Source organism: Artibeus jamaicensis, unplaced genomic scaffold (genome assembly GCF_021234435.1).
Source record: "Artibeus jamaicensis isolate MK-2021 breed Jamaican fruit bat unplaced genomic scaffold, CSHL_Jam_final scaffold_1964, whole genome shotgun sequence".
NCBI classification, from domain to species: domain Eukaryota; kingdom Metazoa; phylum Chordata; class Mammalia; order Chiroptera; family Phyllostomidae; genus Artibeus; species Artibeus jamaicensis.
Window position 1 is genome coordinate 12,841,780 of NW_026522030.1, and position 19,471 is coordinate 12,861,250.

At 35.8% G+C, this 19,471-nt stretch overlaps 1 long non-coding RNA gene across 1 annotated transcript; it reads left to right on the plus strand.

Annotated features, from left to right (window-relative positions):
* Positions 1–14,356: 14,356 nt before the first annotated feature.
* LOC119054668 (uncharacterized) lies at positions 14,357–19,207 on the plus strand. The gene is made up of 3 exons (XR_005083565.2): positions 14,357–14,414; positions 17,251–17,480; positions 18,004–19,207. It is a non-coding gene; the product is annotated as an uncharacterized LOC119054668 (long non-coding RNA).
* Positions 19,208–19,471: the final 264 nt, after the last annotated feature.

The following is a 19,471-nucleotide window of genomic DNA, read 5'->3' on the forward strand; positions in this document are numbered from 1 at the left end:
TTATCAGCATGCCTGGGCTGGGATCATGTCACACATTAGAGGAGGTGGACTGTAGACTCCAAAATGACCTAGAGCTTCGTGCTTGTGTGAAGGAAGAAAGAAGATGAGTCTGTGTAGGTAGGTAGAGGAAATATTTCAGCTTTAAACTCATATACTTCAAGCCTAGCTAACCTAAAGGCAGCTTAGCTGTAGAAAACAGAAGACATTAAGCCATTATATCTGGCTTAAGCAGAAAGATCTATAAGAGAGGGTAGTAAATAGCTCACAGAACTTACTGGATGGCCAGGGCAATAAGAGTGAATACTACCCGGACTAGAATTATATTGCCAGGGGAAATGGCCAATCACCTCACTGAATTTACATAACAGATAGCCCATTGCTGCAGTCCCTTGCTGCTCAGCAGCCTTGACCCAAGAGACCAGAAAGTAGAACTTTTTCCACCATAGGTGCCCCACAAAAACCAAATACTTCTGCAATAATGTCTGATCTCACACATGTTCTCTAAGTCTCCCACAGTTGTATCAGCTTAGCAGAATCTAGGTAACCTATGAAATCTTAGCTGCATGGTAATGTCAGAATGTAGGTTTCAGCTTTCCAGTCCCTATAGTTCAGGAAAGTATAAGAGAAAGGTATTGAAAGTGGGTGTTGAGTAAACTAATCTGTAGCATCCACTACACTGACATCAGCTTCGGAAACCGAGTAGCTTTTTAAGGCATCTGGTTATTAAATCTGGGAATCCCTTTCCATGCCAAGTGGCCTGGAGCTGCTCCAGGACTGTGAAATCGCCTCAGAAAATGAGTGCTACCATGAGCTTGATGGAAAGAAATCCAGAAAAAAGCATAAAAACTCCTCATTTTGCTGAACTCAAGTAGCGTCAGCACAAGCTCCAGCGGGTGTTTTCAATATTGAAAATTGCTCATGTGCTCTGCCTTCTTACTAATGGCACTCTTAGGTTGGAGGCGTGGATGTAGATCAGCGTATCCCGGGACATGTCCTGCACAATACCCTATTCAAAACCACTCGGGTGTTTGTTAAAGGGGGGATTCATGAGCCCCACTCCCAGACTCTAAAGCAGAGTTTCCACACTAGTGGCAGCTATATAGTCGGATAGCCACTAGACGCAGGGTGTAGTCATTTCTACAGAGGTCTACCTCCAAGAGCTTATTAATGAAGTCTCAAAACTGTAAAGTAGGAAGGAAGTTAGAAACTCCTCTCTGGCCTTGTGAACTTGAGGGCCACTGAAAAAGCTGAGATTGAAAATAGACTGAGACTCGATAAAAAATACATAAAGATTTTTACTTATATTACCATATTGTCGTATCCTAGGTTCTAAAAATATACAAATTGAAATTGAATTCATACTAATTCAATTGTCTGTGTGTGGAATCCCTTGCTCATTTTCAGGAATAAGGTCATGGGCTAGAAAACTGTTTGCTGGTGTCTCCAAGGTGATGGCATTAAAAACATTTACACATGGTATATCCTGTACTTACACGCAATCTCGCTTCTATGCTATGTTTTCCTATGGATGTTTTCAACCCTACCAAAAAAAAATGTGAAAACCAACTTCTAGCATATGGAAGTATTTTCACCTGGCAAATTATATGGGAACCAGGGAGAACAAGAAAGAGTTGTTAATACCGCCAGTTAAAAAGTAACTTTTCAAGTTCTACTGGGAGACTTATATCCCCCTGTATTCAACTGAAATTGAAAATCTGCTATGTGCTAAACTCTTCCTAGTTGCTTTCTCATATGTTATGCCATTTAATTTTTAGAATAATCATATTAGGTGATTTTAACTCCATTTTACAGTTGAGAAAACTGAAGTTCCGAGAGATTGGGTTAATGTGCCATAGAACAAGGAGGAAGCAAAGCCAGGACTGTCTGACAGTAAGTCCAGTGTTCTTTCCATCCTACCACTCTCCTTAACTAGTACAAACAACCTACTACATCTTGGAGAAAAACACATTCTTATCTAAGACATTCTCTCGTTTGATCCTAGTGACAGCACTCAAAGCCTGGCAGGTAGTGATGCCGCTGTTCCACAGTGGGGGGACAAAAAACCCAGGAATTCATTTACTCTGCATCAGGCACAAAGCTCATAGCAGCCAACCCAACATTGGCGCCCTAACCTTCTGATTCCAAATGAGTTGTCTGCTTTCCACCTCAGAGTTTAGAAAAGGGGAGTTAACATCACTGAGTAGTACCTAGCTATGGTACTCTGCTAGACATTTCACATACAGGAATCCTAATTCCCTCTACAACCCTGAACACTAGAAAGGAGACCCACTGTAGAGATACATAAACAATGGCTTAAAAGAGGTTGAAGTTAATCAGGTTAGAACTGTTTCAACCCAAATCTGCAAGATACCAATAGAATTACACACACACACACACACACACACACACACACACACACACACACACACAGAGTGTCATTTAAAGTGTAGAAGACAGAGATGAGAAAAGCACAAATAACTCTTAATAGAATCTTCTATTTGGAAATACCTAGTTTTGATCACAAAATTGTTCAAAGTCACTATCCTTAAGTATCAAAGTAGAACAAGCAAATGTAGTAAAAAATAATCTCCCCCAATGGTCAATACTGTACCCGAAAGAAGAAGAAACTGGTTGGCTCATTCTAAGAGCACTTGGCCAGGCCTATGAATGTCTACTGGCAGAATAACTTCAAATAACTATGTCCTTTATGCCATTTACCCAGAGTCAGTCTTAGAAGAAATATCCTTGAAGATCAAATTATGAACAAAAACAGAGTCAGTGAGGCCCTACGGTCAGAACTACTTGCAAATGGATAGAAAATTGGATAAGTAGAAGAACTTATGTACCGAATGAGAATAGCATGCCAACCAGTACTTTCACAGACACTCTGAAAAGCACAATTGCTATAAAATACATGAGGTTTTACCCATGAAGGAGCAATAAAATATGTTCTTTGTTAACCAATAGCTCAGTAGATAAGAATAATAGTCATTGAGACTTACATGTACTTTCTGCAGCTTACAAAAACATTTCACACATGAAGTTCATTTGATTTTCAGATTATAAAACATTTTAATCCCATTATCTGACCCATAGTAAGCTTTCAATAAATGGTCAGTGTGATGAACTAAATTGAAGAGTTAAGAATTGTTACCGTTAGGAGACCTGACTTGGGGTGGTGAACACAATATAATATACAGATGATATATTAGAGAATTGTACACCTGAAACTTATATAATTTTATTAACCAATATCACCCCCAATAAATTCAATAACAAAGAAAAAAAAGAATTGTTATCCTTTTTATACACTTGAGAAAATAGAGCCTTAGTGAGGGTAAGTCACTTTCCTGGTGTCAAATATAAGCTTTTACATGTTATTACATTCTTCTACTCTTTTGTAGACCTTTTAAAAACTATCCAATTCCATACTGTTATCAAGAAGAAACATCAGACCATATGAGATACATCAAAATTGGGTATTTTTACATGAAGGTGCCTCTCTGTCTTAGTCAGAAAACCTGGATTTGATTAATCTTAGTTTCTAGAATAGAACCCCTGAAGAATTTAAATTCAGATTTTTTGAGTGATTCATGTGTTTGAATTAGTTATTTTTTGCCAAGCATCCATTACCTCATGACCCAGATTTTTGTAATTAAATGAAATCAGTGAGAATATATACAAACTGAAAGCACTGTGTTGATATTAGTTGTTACCAGTGAGATGTATAGAATACAGAAAAATAAAGGACCTCCTTTACAAGAGAAAGAATTGTCTCTTGAGAAAAAAGAGGTATATTATTATATATCCTGCACAAAATTTTCAGACATATAAAATAGTACTGTTATATCAGACTGCATTGCAAAATAAATTGAAAGTTTGAAGTTTGATTTTGAAAAGAATAGTCAAATGTTACAAGCATCGAGAAATTTTAGGTTCAATCTGTTATAATAAGTGAAGATTTACCCAGACATAGTACTCCTAAACATGATCATATGGTCTTTCCTTATCACAAACTCACCTTTTCTAATGTCTTCAATCTTTTAAAAGCTATTACTTACAAAAGTTTTAAAGGCACTTAGAATGAATATATACTATATTATATTTAAATAAAGTGGTTATTTATTGATACCTGCTAGGTGACGGGTGAGTGTAAAGACTCCATTACTATCCTCATTTTATAGATAAGGAAGCTGAGACTTAGATTGATTAAGGCACTTGTCTAAGATGATAAAAATAATAATAAAGACATACATTAAGTTCAAGTGTTCCACTGTCGTGTCTTATATTCACTCTTTCTGTAAGTTTTAAAATAGACCAAGGTATGAATCCAAATGGCAACACTAATAGACTTTTATTCTTCTTGTCTTTTTATAAAATTTATAATTTATAAATGCAATTATTTTCAATATTTGTTTCCACTTAATTTCTCAATCACTCCTTATTTTGCAACTCCATTTAAAAATTCAATTACTAAAAATCAACATAAAAAAGAGATTTATGGTGTTAAGATGGCCTCTTCTTTCAGATATCATTACCAAATAAGCAAGAAACATGAACAACAGAATTCAAAGTCTTTTTTTTGGTAAAACTGAGAAATGTCTATAATCTCAAATCATTGCACATGATTAAGAGATGTCAAGGTGTGAGGTTCGCACAAGAAAAGAGGCCAGCAGAAGCTGATTTTAAACAGGTCAGGAGACCACAATCACTAAAACAGATGGTGCTCTACAAAAGCAAAAACCAATACCCATGTCTTTGAAAAAAATAAGAAAGAGATGCTCAGACAATGAAGAGTAACAGGAAGAAAGCAAGGATATCCAGACATGCCATTTTTGCATGAAACCATCTATTGATGAATTATAATGGAAAAAAAGCATCAAAAACAGAAGAAATTAAAATATATAAAAATTTAAATAACTCTCATATACAACATATACAGGGAAGAGAGAGAAAAAAGCAAGAGAGACAAAAAAATACCTTACACTTCACAGTTCTACCTACAGACTCTTACTGGTTTGCAATACAGCTTGGTTCCTTACCCATAAACTTCCTACACCTACAAGTACAATCCAAGAACTGCAGAATTTATTTCAGTCAAAAGTTAGCAATATTCAAAAATAACCAAATGTTCTTTAAGAAAAAGGAAGAAATGAGAAATATTGCCTTCCCTCTTATAAAAATGCGTGTGAGCATAGATAGATAGATAGATAGATAGATAGATAGATAGATAGATAGATAGATAGATAGATAGATAGATAGATGATAGATAGATAGATATCACTAGAAGATGTTAACAGGAAAAATCATGACAAAATTAATTTCAATAAATCAAAAAGCATTTTAAAAATTCAATAACCTAAAGCAGATATACAAGAGCTTATGGAATATGTGATAAAATGATAGAAGAAAGTTAAGTATAACTGATCAAAGCAAAGAAAAGAAAAAAGGAAAAAGTAAAGTAATGAGCACTACATTGCAGGCTGTGCACAAACACACACATACACAACTGAGTCTTATGAAAACATAGTAAAAATAAAAGGGGATAAGACTGAGAAAGTAAACAAAATTAAATGAAAACAAGAAAGTCATTATTATATAGCTTAGAAAAAATATATTTATGAAAAATAAACACAAGAGTTTTTTTTCATCTCTATAATCAGTGTTTCTACAGAAGAGAACAAAACACAAGACAAAAGTTCAAAATATATTTCAATGAAACTTCCAGAAAGGAAATAATACTTTAATCCAAAAGTTAAAGTGATCCATTTCAGGACAACTAACTACAAATCTACCTAATGAATGTTAGAAAATCAAAACAAACAAATTACTATATGAGACATATACAAAGTTAGCAAAGGATTACTCCCTCTCCCCCAGAGAGGATCGGGTAGGTTAAGTCTTTCAGTTGAGTTCCACCAAACCTTTAAAACATATACTATTTATTTCAAATACTCTTTAAACTATTCCAGAGTAAAAAACATATAAACACTTCCAAATTTATTTGTATAAAATAAAAAAAATGAATCTCAAACTGGACAATGACAGCCCTAATCTCATTTATGAGTCTTTTTTAATGAAAATATTTTAAATAAAATATAAGCAAACACAAACTAGATGCACATTACTGCAAACTACACAACAACCAAATTGGGTTCATACCAAACATAGTCCAATATTAAGAAATATAACTAATCATACTAAAATTAAATAAGAAAAAATCACATAATCATCTCTGCTGATGCAAAAAGGGCATCTGATCAAATTCAACATATTGTCTTGATTTTTACAACTTCTACTAAAATATAAATTAATTTATACTTATATGACATGAGATGTGTGTGTAAGAGTAAGAGAGCAAGCAACCTTCCAACTTACAAGTACAACACTAAGAGCATTCCCATCCAAGACAGAAACAAGGCAAGGATGACAGAATGCTATCAGTTGGATACACACAAAATTAAATACCATGTCATGGTAGAAGAAAAGATCCTATTTATAAAAAAAAACCCAACATATAAAATATGTAGAAATAGACCTAACAAGATCTATTCAATACTCAGGCATCTTTAAAACTTACTGAAGAATCCAGAAAGTAATTTGAATAAGTGGAAGGAATACTCTGTTCTTAGATAGAAATACACCATATTGTGAAGATGTCTATTCTTCCTGAACACCTATAAATTTGACTTGATCTTAGTAGAAATATTAAGAGAACTTTTATTTTAGGATGAGCCGAAGAAATTTTAAATTACATGTGGGAAAAGTAAACATAAGACTATGAAAGAAAATTTTTAGAAAGAAAAGTAATTAGGAAGAGGACATACAAATGGCCAGTGTTAAAAAATGCTCAACATCACAAGGGAAAAGTAAATTAAAACCACAATGAGATATCACCTCACATCTATCAGAATGGTTATTATCAATAAATCGACAAACAACAAGTGTTGGTGAAAATGCAGAGTAGAGGGAAGCTTTGTGAACTGTTGATGGCATTGTAAATTGGTACAGCCACTATGGAAATTAGAATGGAATTCCCTCAAAAGATTAAAAATACAACTACCATATGACCAAGCAACTCCACTGTTGGGTATTTATCTGAAGAAACCCCAAACACTAATTTGAAAAGATATGTCCATCCCCTATGTTCATTGCAGCATTATTTACAACAGCCAAGATAAGAGAGCAACTCAAGTGTCCATTGAAAGACAAACGGATAAGGAAAATATGGTACCTATATAACAAAGAGGGGGTGCAAAAAACAGGAATTTATTTGTTTAAAAAATTCGTATTTATTCTTACATGTTTCAGCTTCGGTCACCTTCAAAACATTCTCTATTTGATGCAATACACCTGTTGAAACTTTTCTGCTACTCAAAACAGTATACGAACACATAGATTCTAATGCATTTTATCGTTTCTGCCATTTTATGTCTCACCTCTTTCACATCAGCAAAACATTTCCCTTTGAGGGCTTTTTCATCTGAGGAAACAAAAAAAGTTGCTCTGGGCTAGATCAGGTGAATGAAGGGGGCATAGGGGTCATGCTGTTTTTGGTCAAAACCTGCTGAACACTCAGTGCAGTATGGGCAGGTGCACTCATAAATCACCCATCATAAAATGGGGAAACTCACTGAAAGAGTCTTCAAAAAAAGTCACTGAAGCCAAACACAGCCTCTTGCAACAATGCCGGCTGATACAGATGGGTTCCTAGAACACTCAGTTAGTGGGGGAAGCAAAGGGTCCACCCTCCAGATGATAATTTCATTTCGGGGGGCCCCCCTCATATACAATGGAATATTACTCAGCCATTAAGAAGAATGAATATTTTCCATACACAACAACATGGATGGACCTGGCAGGTGTTATGCTTAGTGAAATCAGTCAGAGAAAAACAAATACCATATGACTTCACTTATATGTGGCATCTAAAAAACAAAATAAATGACTGAACAAAAATGGAAACAAACTCATAGATACAAAGAACAAATGGATGGTTGGCAAATAGGAAGAGTTTGGGGGAGACATGTGCAAAAGGTGAAGGGATTAAGAAGTGCAAATGTCCAGTTATGAAAATAAACATAGCGATGTAAAGTACAGCATAGAGAATATATCCAATTATTATGCCAACTGTGTATGGTGTCAGAGGATACTAGACTTATCAGGGTGATCACTTTGGAAGTGATAAAAATGTCTAATTACTATGCTGTATACCTGAAACTACTATCATATTGTATGTCAACTGCAATTGAAAAATAAATTTGAAAAGAGAAAAGTAATGAGGAGAACTACCTGTACAAGATATTAGTACATATTTTAAGTCAGCATAATTAAATCAGTATGGTACTTGAGCATGAATAAAGTTTAGAAATAGAAAACATATATACAATAATGTAATATATCATGACATGATCATATGGGAAAATAATGGATTACTCAATATGTACAGAGTTGTACCCTTGAAGCCTGCATAGTTTTGCCAACCAATGTCACCCTAATAAATTCAATAAAATTTCTTTTAAATAATAAAAAATATGGTATTTGTCCCTCACCTCCTGGCTTATTTCACTTAGCATAATGCTCTCCAGTTTCAACCATGCTGTCACAAAGGGATATTATGATCTTATGATCTTTGATCATATGATCTCTTTTCATATGATCTCACCTTTAACTGGAACATAATCAACAAAAGAAAAAAGCAAGCAAAATATAACCAAATATGTAGAAATTAAGAACAGTAATCAGAGGGGAGGTAGAAGGGGATAATGAGGGGAAGAGTTTTCAGTAACTACTATAAAGGACACATGGACAAAACCAAGGGGGAGGATGGAAGCAAGGGAGGGAGGTGGGTTTGGCTGGGGTGGGGGTGGGTAGTGGTTGAGGGAAAATGCAGACAACTGTAATTGAACAACAAAATAATTATTAAAAACTAATAAAATAAAATATTAAAAATAAAAAAGATCACTCCACTTAAATATTTCACATGGATCCCTACCACAAAAAATTTACAAATGACTAAGTGGCTATGTAAACATAAAACCACAAAATTCCACAAAGAAATTATGGAATTTTTGTAATCTTTGAGTGGGTAAAGATATTCTCAATAGGATATGAAACTGAGAATCATAAAGAATTGCTGTATCTTGTAAGTTTTTATGCACAATAAGTAAAATTAAAGTTGAGAGATGAAAATCTAAGAGAAATAACACATACAAAATCTATTTGTGTGTGTATGTATAAAGAGCTCCTGAAAACCAAAAAAATGACCTACAGCCTTAGAGAAAAGTTGGCAAAGAACACGAACATGATCACAGATGAGGAAATATAAAACTTTTAGATATGAAGAGATGCTCAAACTCACAATAAAAGTAATGTAAATTAAAACTAAAACGAGAGAACATTCAATAGGTAAAAAACAAAACCTATTCTAAAAATTTGTATTTTTCAGGCCATGGAAAAAATAAGGAAACTCCTGTGAGTTTATTCACAGGAATAAGTTCCTGTGAAAGAAATTTTTTTCACAGGAATTTAAATCAGCATAAAGAAAATATGTATTTAAAAGATATAACTAAAAATACACTGTACTGAAATATAAATTTATAAACTGAAAACTGCTAAACATTGCAGAAGGAAATAAAAGAAGACCTAAATAAAGGAAACAATATGCCATGTCAATAGATGGAAGACTCAATATGTTAAATGTTAATTGTCTCTAAACTGATCTATAAACTTAATGCAATGGATTTTTCTTTTTTTAATTACAAATTTATATGTAAAAGCAAACGGCCCTGACTAGCTAAAACAATCTTGAAGATAAAGAATAAAACTGAGGGACTACAATCAATATGGTGTAGTTAAGGAGAAATGAAACAGAGTATCCAGATACAGGCCCACTCACATATGAACAATTGATTTTAGCCATGATGCCAAAGTACTTCAATGAGGTAAGAATGGCTTTTCAACAAACGATGCTGGAATAATTTTTAATAGATATGGGGACAAAGAGGATACGTTGAGAAGGATTCATAGACCTCAATATAAAGCCAAACTACAAATATCTAGAAGAAAACACAGGATAATATGGCCACAAATTTGGGATATGAAAATATTTCTTAGGAAAAGCACAACAGGCTATAATTATAAAAGAAAAAATATTATAGACTAAATTTCACAAAAATAAAATTATGTGCTCTTCAAAAGATATTGATAAGAAAATAAAAAGATAAAGCTCAGACTGGGATAAAAATATCCACAAAACATATGTGACAAAGAACTTGTATCTAGAAGATATTTTTTAAAAGCATACAAATCAATTGGCAGTTTCTAACAAAGTTATACATACTTCTATCCTATGACCTAGAAGTTCTACTCTAAATATTTACCCAAGAGAAATGAAAATATATATCTACTAAATAATTTTAACAACAATATTTTTAGCACTTTTATTCATAATAGCCTCGAATTGAAAATGAGTCAAATATCTATCATCAAGAGAATGGGTAAAAAGTGATATATTCAAAATGTTGAATAAAAGCAATAAAAATAATGAACTACTGATGTGCCCAACAACATGGAATGAACCTCAAAAATATTATGGTGAGCAAAAGTATGTATACTCTATAATCCCATTTCTATGAAGTTTAAGAATAGGCCAAATAGGCTCAGAAATAAGAAAGTATTATCTGTGGCAGAAACAAAATTGACTATATAGGGCACAAAGGAGCTTTCAGATGATGAAAATGCTCAAAACCTTGATTATAGTGGTGAGTTACATGGGTATACACATTTATGAGAACCTATCAAATTGTATACTTAATATATATGCATTTAACTATATATGAATTTTGTCTCAATAGAACAAACCAATAAAGAAAAAATTACATGCACTCTGATCTTGTATTTCCACTTCTCAGATATATTCTAAAGTATAGTGCTCATTGAAATACAATGGAAACATTCTAAACATCTACCAATATCCACACTGGAATACTATGAGGCCATTAAAAAGAATGAGACACCACAATTGATGAAAAAAATAAATAAACTTCAATATATAAATTAATAAATGTAAAAGGCATGGTACAGAACATGTGTATGATATCCTACCACATGTATAAAAATTGCACAGAAAATATCTGGAAGGATATGAAAGGGATTTGTATCCCTTGTTTTCTCCAGGAGACTTAGAGTACAAAAGACTTAGCTTTTCAATATTTACCTTCACTATCTTTTGAACTGTATATCACTGTACATGTATACTCTGTTTTTTAGGGGAGATAAATGGTGATAGACAGAGACTTGACTTGGGGTGGTGAACACACAATACATTGTACAGATGATGTGTAATAGAATTGTGCACCTGAAGCTTGTATAATTTTGTTAACCAGTGTTACCCCAGAGAATTCCATAAAAAAGAAAAAAATTAGATTGACAACAAACATTTTAAATGTCTGCATTTTTCAGAAATTCAAATAAAAACTAAAATAAAAAGAATGAAAAAAATTAGCAATTAATTATTTGCCTATGTTTTCAAAAACTTGTTACAAGATAAAAATACATTACGTAGTCTAGAAATAATAATACTGAGTATGTGTTAAGTGAGAGGTCAGAACTAAGTATCATGCGTGTTCAGAAAGAAGGGGATGAGTTCACATACTGATGGGCAATCAAGGCAGACTTTATATGGGAGGGGAGGTTTTTAATGGGAGTTTGAAGCAAGAGTTATAGTTTGACAGGAATAAAACAGACTGAATCAGAAGCAGTACCCAAATAAAGGAACTGACATGGCAAACACAGGGCCCTGGAAAACCTGGGACGTGTTTGGAAATAGTAAAAACTATGTTTGAAAAGGTAAATGGCGGCCATCACCTGACTCCTGAGGGCTCATTCAACAATCTTTATTGATTTGCTTATAATCCTCACCCTCATTTCTCCCATATTTACAGTTTTGACTTCTCTATCAGAGGAAGAAAATCAAAGGGGCAGGAGAAGAATAGAATAGAAGAAAGAAGATTAACAAGTGGCAAGATAAAGAATCTTACAGGGTTAAAAGGGAGTTCATCAGAAGAGAAAGTGGAGCAAACTTAAAAGTTAAGAAAAATATTTTGTTGATTTTTATTTTGTTGATACTGAAACAGAAGAGAAATAAAAAGAGAAGGGCTGTTGCTCCCTTAGAAAACCCATGGTAGGTAACCAGACACTAGTGGATAAAAGGACAAAACATGTATTAAATAACTGTTTTCCATCTGCAGTTACAAATGTGGAAAGTAGCTCATCACACAAACCAAGGATCAGGTTTCCAAGAATAAAAGATGAGGGCAGATAAAAATCAAAGTGGAAAAGAAGTCTTTGGAAATTAAGAAGACACCAAGATCTCACAAAAGCTGGAAAGCAATAAAGGGAGGAGAGTCCAACCTGTGGGCAAGACTTGGCAGACCAGCTCTTGAGTTCATTCATCACAGCTCACTGAGCCTGGCAAAAGCTGCCTCCTCTATAACAATTGTACGTACAGGGTAGAGAACAGAGACCCAGAAGCTGTTCATTAGCTCACAGCAGTAAGGTTGCAAGCTTCCGTCTCTATCTCAAGAGAAAATCTTTCTCAGGGTATGTACCTTATCAAAGTAAGTATTTGTTCAGACTTAGAAAGGCTGTGGAGCAGCTCTGTCTAGTCTTCTATTTTCCTTGAAGTTCAATACCTGTAATCTGCCAGAAAGATGTGTAAGGGGATACAATATTCATTCATTCATTCATTCATTATTTGCACAAACATCTATTGGTTACCAACTGTGTACCTGGTACTCTGCTATGCATTGATGAAATAGAGATAAATTAGATTAATTATCATCAAGGCATTCCACTCTAGTGCCAGAATGAAACAAATAATACATACAGCAGAAAAAGTAAAAGGTTATCTGTAGAATCTAGATTGTGGAGATAATTGCTTTTGCTTTTGCTATACATTGCTTTGAATTTTTCTGTAACTTTGAAAACCTTTATAATTCTATGTTAAAAAGACACATCGCAAGCGCTTATTGGAACTTAACCCAAATTAAGGAGGCCATTTTTTTCCTAAGGATGGCTAGTGGGTGCAACAAAGAGTGGTCTGTGGTTAAAATTTGGTAAACATTAGGTTAAACATATTTCTTTACTGCTTTGCTTATTAATGCCTCTCAGATGTTCATGCACCTTAGATCAGATATAATGTAGAATTTTCCAGGCTTACTTGACTATGGGACTTTTTTTACCCTGGACATTTCTCAGCCTTTGTATTTTAAGGAAGAAACAATGGCAGTTACTAAATTAAGGATTAATTCCCCTGAGCTACTGCTGCCCTGAAAAATGCAACGGGGTCACACAGGGACTGTCCTGTGTACTGTACATGAGGGTTCCTTTTTCAGCTCATTGCCTAAATAGGAATTTATCTGTCGCATATAGTTGTTTATAGCACATGGTCTAATATGATAACACTGTGATCATTCACTATGGCCTTATATCAAGAACAGAAACACAAAAATGATTGATTTAAAAAATCATAATGACTTACTTCAAATAAATGCATAAGCAGCATCTAAAAACTGAGAATATTTACTTAAGGGCTCTGAAATGAGAAAGGGCCATCACAACCCAGAGGGGCATACAGGGGAGGAAAAGCAGCCTGGGACAATGCAAGCTGCAAAAACACACTGCTCCCACTGCTCCCGAGTCCTTTCATGAAGAAGAACTGGAGATGGATTTCAGAGCCCCACCAGACAGTATTCAAAATTATACCTGAGTAGGATGGTGTAATAAAATATACGTTACTCTCTAGAAGAGCCCGTTTTCTAAAGGTCCTTTTGTTCTTCAGCAAAGTCCCAAATGGGAGAACTCATCTAGGTATTGTGTGAGGGGTGCATATATCTACATCGGTAGAAACGTGCCAGACAGTATCTTAAGTTTTACTTCACAGAATGGGTAAACTAAGTAAACAGATGACTTCCAAAATGCGCTCTCACCAAGCCTAACTTCTCTCTTGCAGTGCTACGTGTCACATGATGACAGAAGTGTTACACATTTTATACTTTATTATAGTTATTTGTTTACACTTTCACAGAACAATGAAAACATTTACAATAGTCATTAAAATTATTTGGGTATGCACTGCCTCCCTAACTAAATGGTGAGCTCACTGAGGATGAGACGTACTTTATTTTTGCATTCCATATGCAAATTCCAAAGGTCCTGGTATGGCATTCTATAAAGAGCTTGGATGTTATCCCAAGAGCAATTGGAAGCACTAGAGGCTTTTAAACAAGGTCAGTTTTTAATAGGACTAGATTTGCATTTAGAAAGCCCTTTGGCTGGATTGTGGAAAGTAGATTAAAGGCAGGCAGCCAGGTGGCAGAGAGGTCAGGGAGAAGACGACTGCAGTTGTGCAGGTGAGGAGTGGAGAGGACTGAAATTGGGGCACTGGCCTAGAGGAGGGGACAGCCCATGGGTTTCAGGGGGTAGAACGGGCTGACTGTGCTCACTCATGAGGTGCTAGAGATAAAGAAGAGGGGAAGACTAAATGACAGATGTTTCTAGCTTTGGTGATGCCAGCGACTGTGAAGGGGACTATTGTAAGGACAACCAGGCTAGGAGAGAAAAGAATTAACATGCTCAGCACAAACATCTCTTTTATTTATTTTTAAAAAATATTTCATTGTTTATGCTATGACACTTGTCCCAGTTGTCCCCCTTCACCCCCTCCACCCAGCCTTCCCTCTACTTTTATAGTCGATCCTCACACCACTGGAAAGCTGGGTACTACGGAAACAGAGAGAAATAGAGATAGTCTCTAATTTACAAGCAAGCTAGATGCCAAATGTTTACAAGTTGATTGCTTAGAAAATGAAACATATTTTTTTTCCTCAAAAGAAGCAACATGCTAGGTCCTGATTGGGCCTGTAGGCTATTTCTTCCCCTGTGGCAACAGAGTATGGTATTATTTCTGTCCAGTGTTGGGCAGTGTTGAAGAAAACAACCTGGGTACATGGGAAGAAAGCTTAGGACTTAGGTCTGCGTTCAGCCATTGACTAGCCTCACCGCTAGTTTGTCTATCAATACAACGAAAATTGAAAATAATGCTCTATTTACTTAGGAGGATTGTACTGAAGCTCAAGGGAGACAGCCTATAGGAAAATGTTTTGTGTACAGTAGCATGTCTTGTAAAGGTAAGAGTTGAAAGCAGCCACTTAGCTATCTGGTACTGCTAAAGGACAAATGATTCTAGATAGCTGGGCTTAAAACACAGTTGGGAGTTTATCTTTTAAACAGGAAACCATTTTTTTCTTAAAATATTAACCACTTTATTGGTATGAAAAGCATTCCATAATATTGCTTCTGTTAAGACCACACTAAACATGAGACTAGGACTCAAAAACTACTTGTTGAGTAAATTGCAGAATGAATTTTATGTCCTTATCCTCAGGTGGCCATTTCTTCTCTTTCTCTTCTGCTGGATCTTCCTCATCATCTAGACCTCTTAAATGCGGAGGAGCCCAAGGACTTAAGCAACAGACCTTTCTGCTTCACTATCTGCACTCACTTCCAACGTGATCTCATTCAGGCCCACGGCTCTAAACTTCATCCATATACTCATGACTTTCAATTTTATGTTTCCACTTTGAGCATTTTTTTAGAACTTCAATCTCATATACCCAACTGCCTATTCAACCTCTTCTTTAATGTAAAATAAGTATCCTAAATTTAACATGTCCAGAAGGTTTGTTAATTTTCTCCCCTGCCTCGGTCTCAGATTGTGTAATCTCAGTAAAACACAGCACCAGGTGGCCATTTGTTCTGATCAAAATCCTTGGAGTCAGCCTTGACTTACCTCCTTGTCTCAAAGTCTATATCTAATCTATCTGCTAACACTAACTTTTTACCTCCAAGGTCCACTCATACTCCAACCCCTTCTCAACATCTCTCCTGCTACCTCCCTGGCCAAGTCACCATCAGTTGTCCTTTACTTGTCCTACAGGAGCCTCCTAACTTTCCTTCCTGTAATCTCTTTCCCAAGGAGTGGCCAGTATAGCCATGTTTGTAATTCATGTCACAAACCTTTGCTCAAAATCTTCCAAAGGCTTAGAATAAAAACCAAAGTTCTTTTGATGATCTATTAAACCATGGTAATCTGACCTACTTCTCCCCCTCCCCCCTCTCCTAGAACATAGCATGAATGTTGCCTCTGAGCCTTCAATTAGATGGTTTCCTTTCCCTGAAACTCCCCCCCTTGATATCTATAGGATTCACACTGTCACTTCATCCCAGTCTGTGCTCGAACCTCATGTCATCTGAGAAACCCCTCCGACTTCCTCCAATAAAGTAATACCACCATCCTCCAGCTCTATTCTCCTCTCTTCTACTTCTGGGCTTTATTTTACTCAATAGCATTTTAACAACACCTGTGAACTCTACATATATTTCTGTATAATATCTGAGTGGTACGTGTGGCCCGTGGATTGCTATTATTCTGCAAACTGTTACCAGTCTGTTATAAGAAAAAGGCAAAAATGCTTTGAAACTTGTTAGCAACCTGACAGAAGTTTGTCTGTAGAATCCAATAAAAAATTAGGGGTTGTGCTTTGTTTTGTCTTGTCTTGTTTTAAAATATCCATCTATAGGAGATTGGACTTTTTTAAAAAAGAAGAAAACTGGCTCTTCACCAAACAAAGATTGTCTGAAAAGCATTGGCTTACTTCACCCCCTGGACTGTTAGCTTGAGAGGAATTGAGTTATTTTTACCAAATATTTACTAAATACCTACTATGTCCCTGGCCAGTGCTGGTCTCTGGGACTCAAAGGTGAAAAGGGTGCAGATAATGCCTTGGAACTCACAGTTCATTGGAGGGCAGAAACATGTAAAACCACACAGTAGTAGAGTGTGGAAATTGCAACTAGGTACATTCTCTCCATAACTGACAAGTTTATATTTTACACCTGAGGAAAAAAAAACTAACAGTGCAATTGTGTGATAAATAGGGAATAAGTTGTCACAGCAAGCTATTTTAGGGAGTCGGTACCTGGGATGCAGTGGTACGTGTCTCCCGCCCAATTCATGAGAGCACCTTTGTGCTTCTTCCCTTAGCATCACCTTACATATTACATGTCTGTCCATTTGTTCATTGTTTACCCCAATGGTACACATTTCCAGTGGGGTCCATGAGCCAATGCCTATGTGTTACCAGTGTCAAAGGAGATAACTCCTTTCATCCTTTCTGCCTTTCACAGATGCCACAGATGAGCCTCCCATTTCCCACGTTGGCCTGGCAGAGGGTCAGAGCTCCTGCTACGTGGCAGAAGTTATAAGCAGAAAGTGGGAAGACAAATCACTCCTGAGATCCAAAAGCTTGAAATGCCTGACAATGTCAAACTGTAGCCAGGAAACCTTTGTTTACTTCATGTTCTCTGGACCAAAGCAGAAAAATCACAGCTCCTCCAATACTGCCTCATAAAACAAGGTATCTCATTTCATTGAAAACAAAGTCACTTCACTCTCTCCACTGCAGGCAAGAAGTACTTTGAAGGTAGTAGCATGGTTTTCATAACTGTCCCCACTCCACAAACATGCAACACATGTCTGGTTCAGTGCCATGCGCTGGGAAGGGGGAACTGGGGAGCTTCAACAATCAGGCATTTTAATACTCATTTAAATCCTATTCCTTTGCCCACAAATGATTTGAAATAATTAACAATAAAGAAAGCTGGGAACAAGGATTTACTGATCAAGGTGTGCTGCCTAGCCTTCTGATCATTTAATCTTCACAGTGGACCAGGGAGGGAGGAAGGTCATGTCCACTTCATAAGGAGGAAACAGGTTCAGAGAAATGAGGCAGGGAGACCTGACTTCAAACCATGCCAGTCTGATCCCAGGGCTGTGGACTTACCTGGGCCCTGGAAAAAATAGGAAGTAAATAGGATAACAACAAAGACAGCTACATTATAGTTAACTACAAATGTTTTTGGTTTCAAACTTTCTCACAGTTGAAGAGAAGGAGAAAGATGAAGATGAAGCAGATGAAGGAGGAGGAGATGATGATGGGAAAAAGGGAGAAAATTTTTCGAATTTTCATATAGAAAAGAAAATCCAACTCCTCAAAGGAAAAATTTATCACATAAGATTTTCAGTGAAAAGTAAGGAGCTGAAGAAAATAATGTGGTTGTCAACAAATACATTCATTCATTCAACACTACTGAGTGTCCTGCCTGTCTGCCATCAGCTCAGCGTGGACGTTCTCAAGACACAATGGTGAACGAGTGCTCCTGGACTCACAGAGCTTAGAACTGGGAAACACACACAGTGGAGGCTAAGTCTTTCCTCAAGAGTCATAATGTTATTTTCAAATAACAGTACCCAAAATAAAAAATTCTATTCTCCATATAATCAGAGAGTAATGATAAATGGACTTCAGTCAAATCTCTCGGTAAGTTACCAAACTAACGTAGCCCAAGGACACAGCATTCTGAAGGAGCTAATTTGACCCAAAGATGAAACACTGGGCCATGGATAGAAAGCCCTTCACCCTATTTCTACCGGATAGTGTATCTCACAGCCTGCCTTAATGGAAGTCCTAGTCCTAAGACCCATAAACCAGGTTTTCTGTGTTGTTGCTGGAAAAAATAGCCATTTGTTTCCAATGTCAAATTAGTAGCTAAGAGAGCTGTGATCATGCTAAAAAGTTGAGAATTTAAACCAGTTTCACTCCAAAATTCACGTTAACTAAGATTTCTCTTTTCTACTTTGCTGCTTTACTCCTCTCCAGCGCCCCCACCTACCCACCTAGACACAGCAACAGGATAAAAATTACTTTATAGTTCCACATGAGAAATGGACTTGTGATTGGATTGAGACATTACGGCCATTACCTGCTTCATTTCAGGCGGACTCCTTCCTCCCATCCTTCCCGGTTTACTCATAATTATAATCACTCATTCACTGAATAGTACCTTACACTAGGCATTACACTAGTGTTAGAGGTGCCTTCAGGAAGTTTACAATCCAATGCGGGAACTGGCAAGCATACAATTAAAATACAATAAGCAAATTTCTCTAATAGAAACAGACCCAAGCCTTGGAGCCCAGTGAGGGAATGGAGCAATGATTGTTATATAATGTATCACTCAACAACAGTATGATCACAATAAAAACTAGAAAGCAGGACAAACTTTATAAGATATTATATTTTAATGAAACAAAGCATTTTTATTTACTTGTTCTCTTCCTATCTTTATACATATTCATTCATAGTTGATTTTATTTTTATTTGTTATATATTTAGAATGTGTCTATTTTGTCCTGTACCTTTATCAGATAAGAGCCTTTAAACCAATAATTTACTCATCAGTTTTTCTATTGTTATAGATACTTAAGCTAGTATGATTGAACATTTCCCAAAAATTTTATATATTTATTTTTAGAGGATCTTCAGAATTTTTCAAGTTGTTTATATTC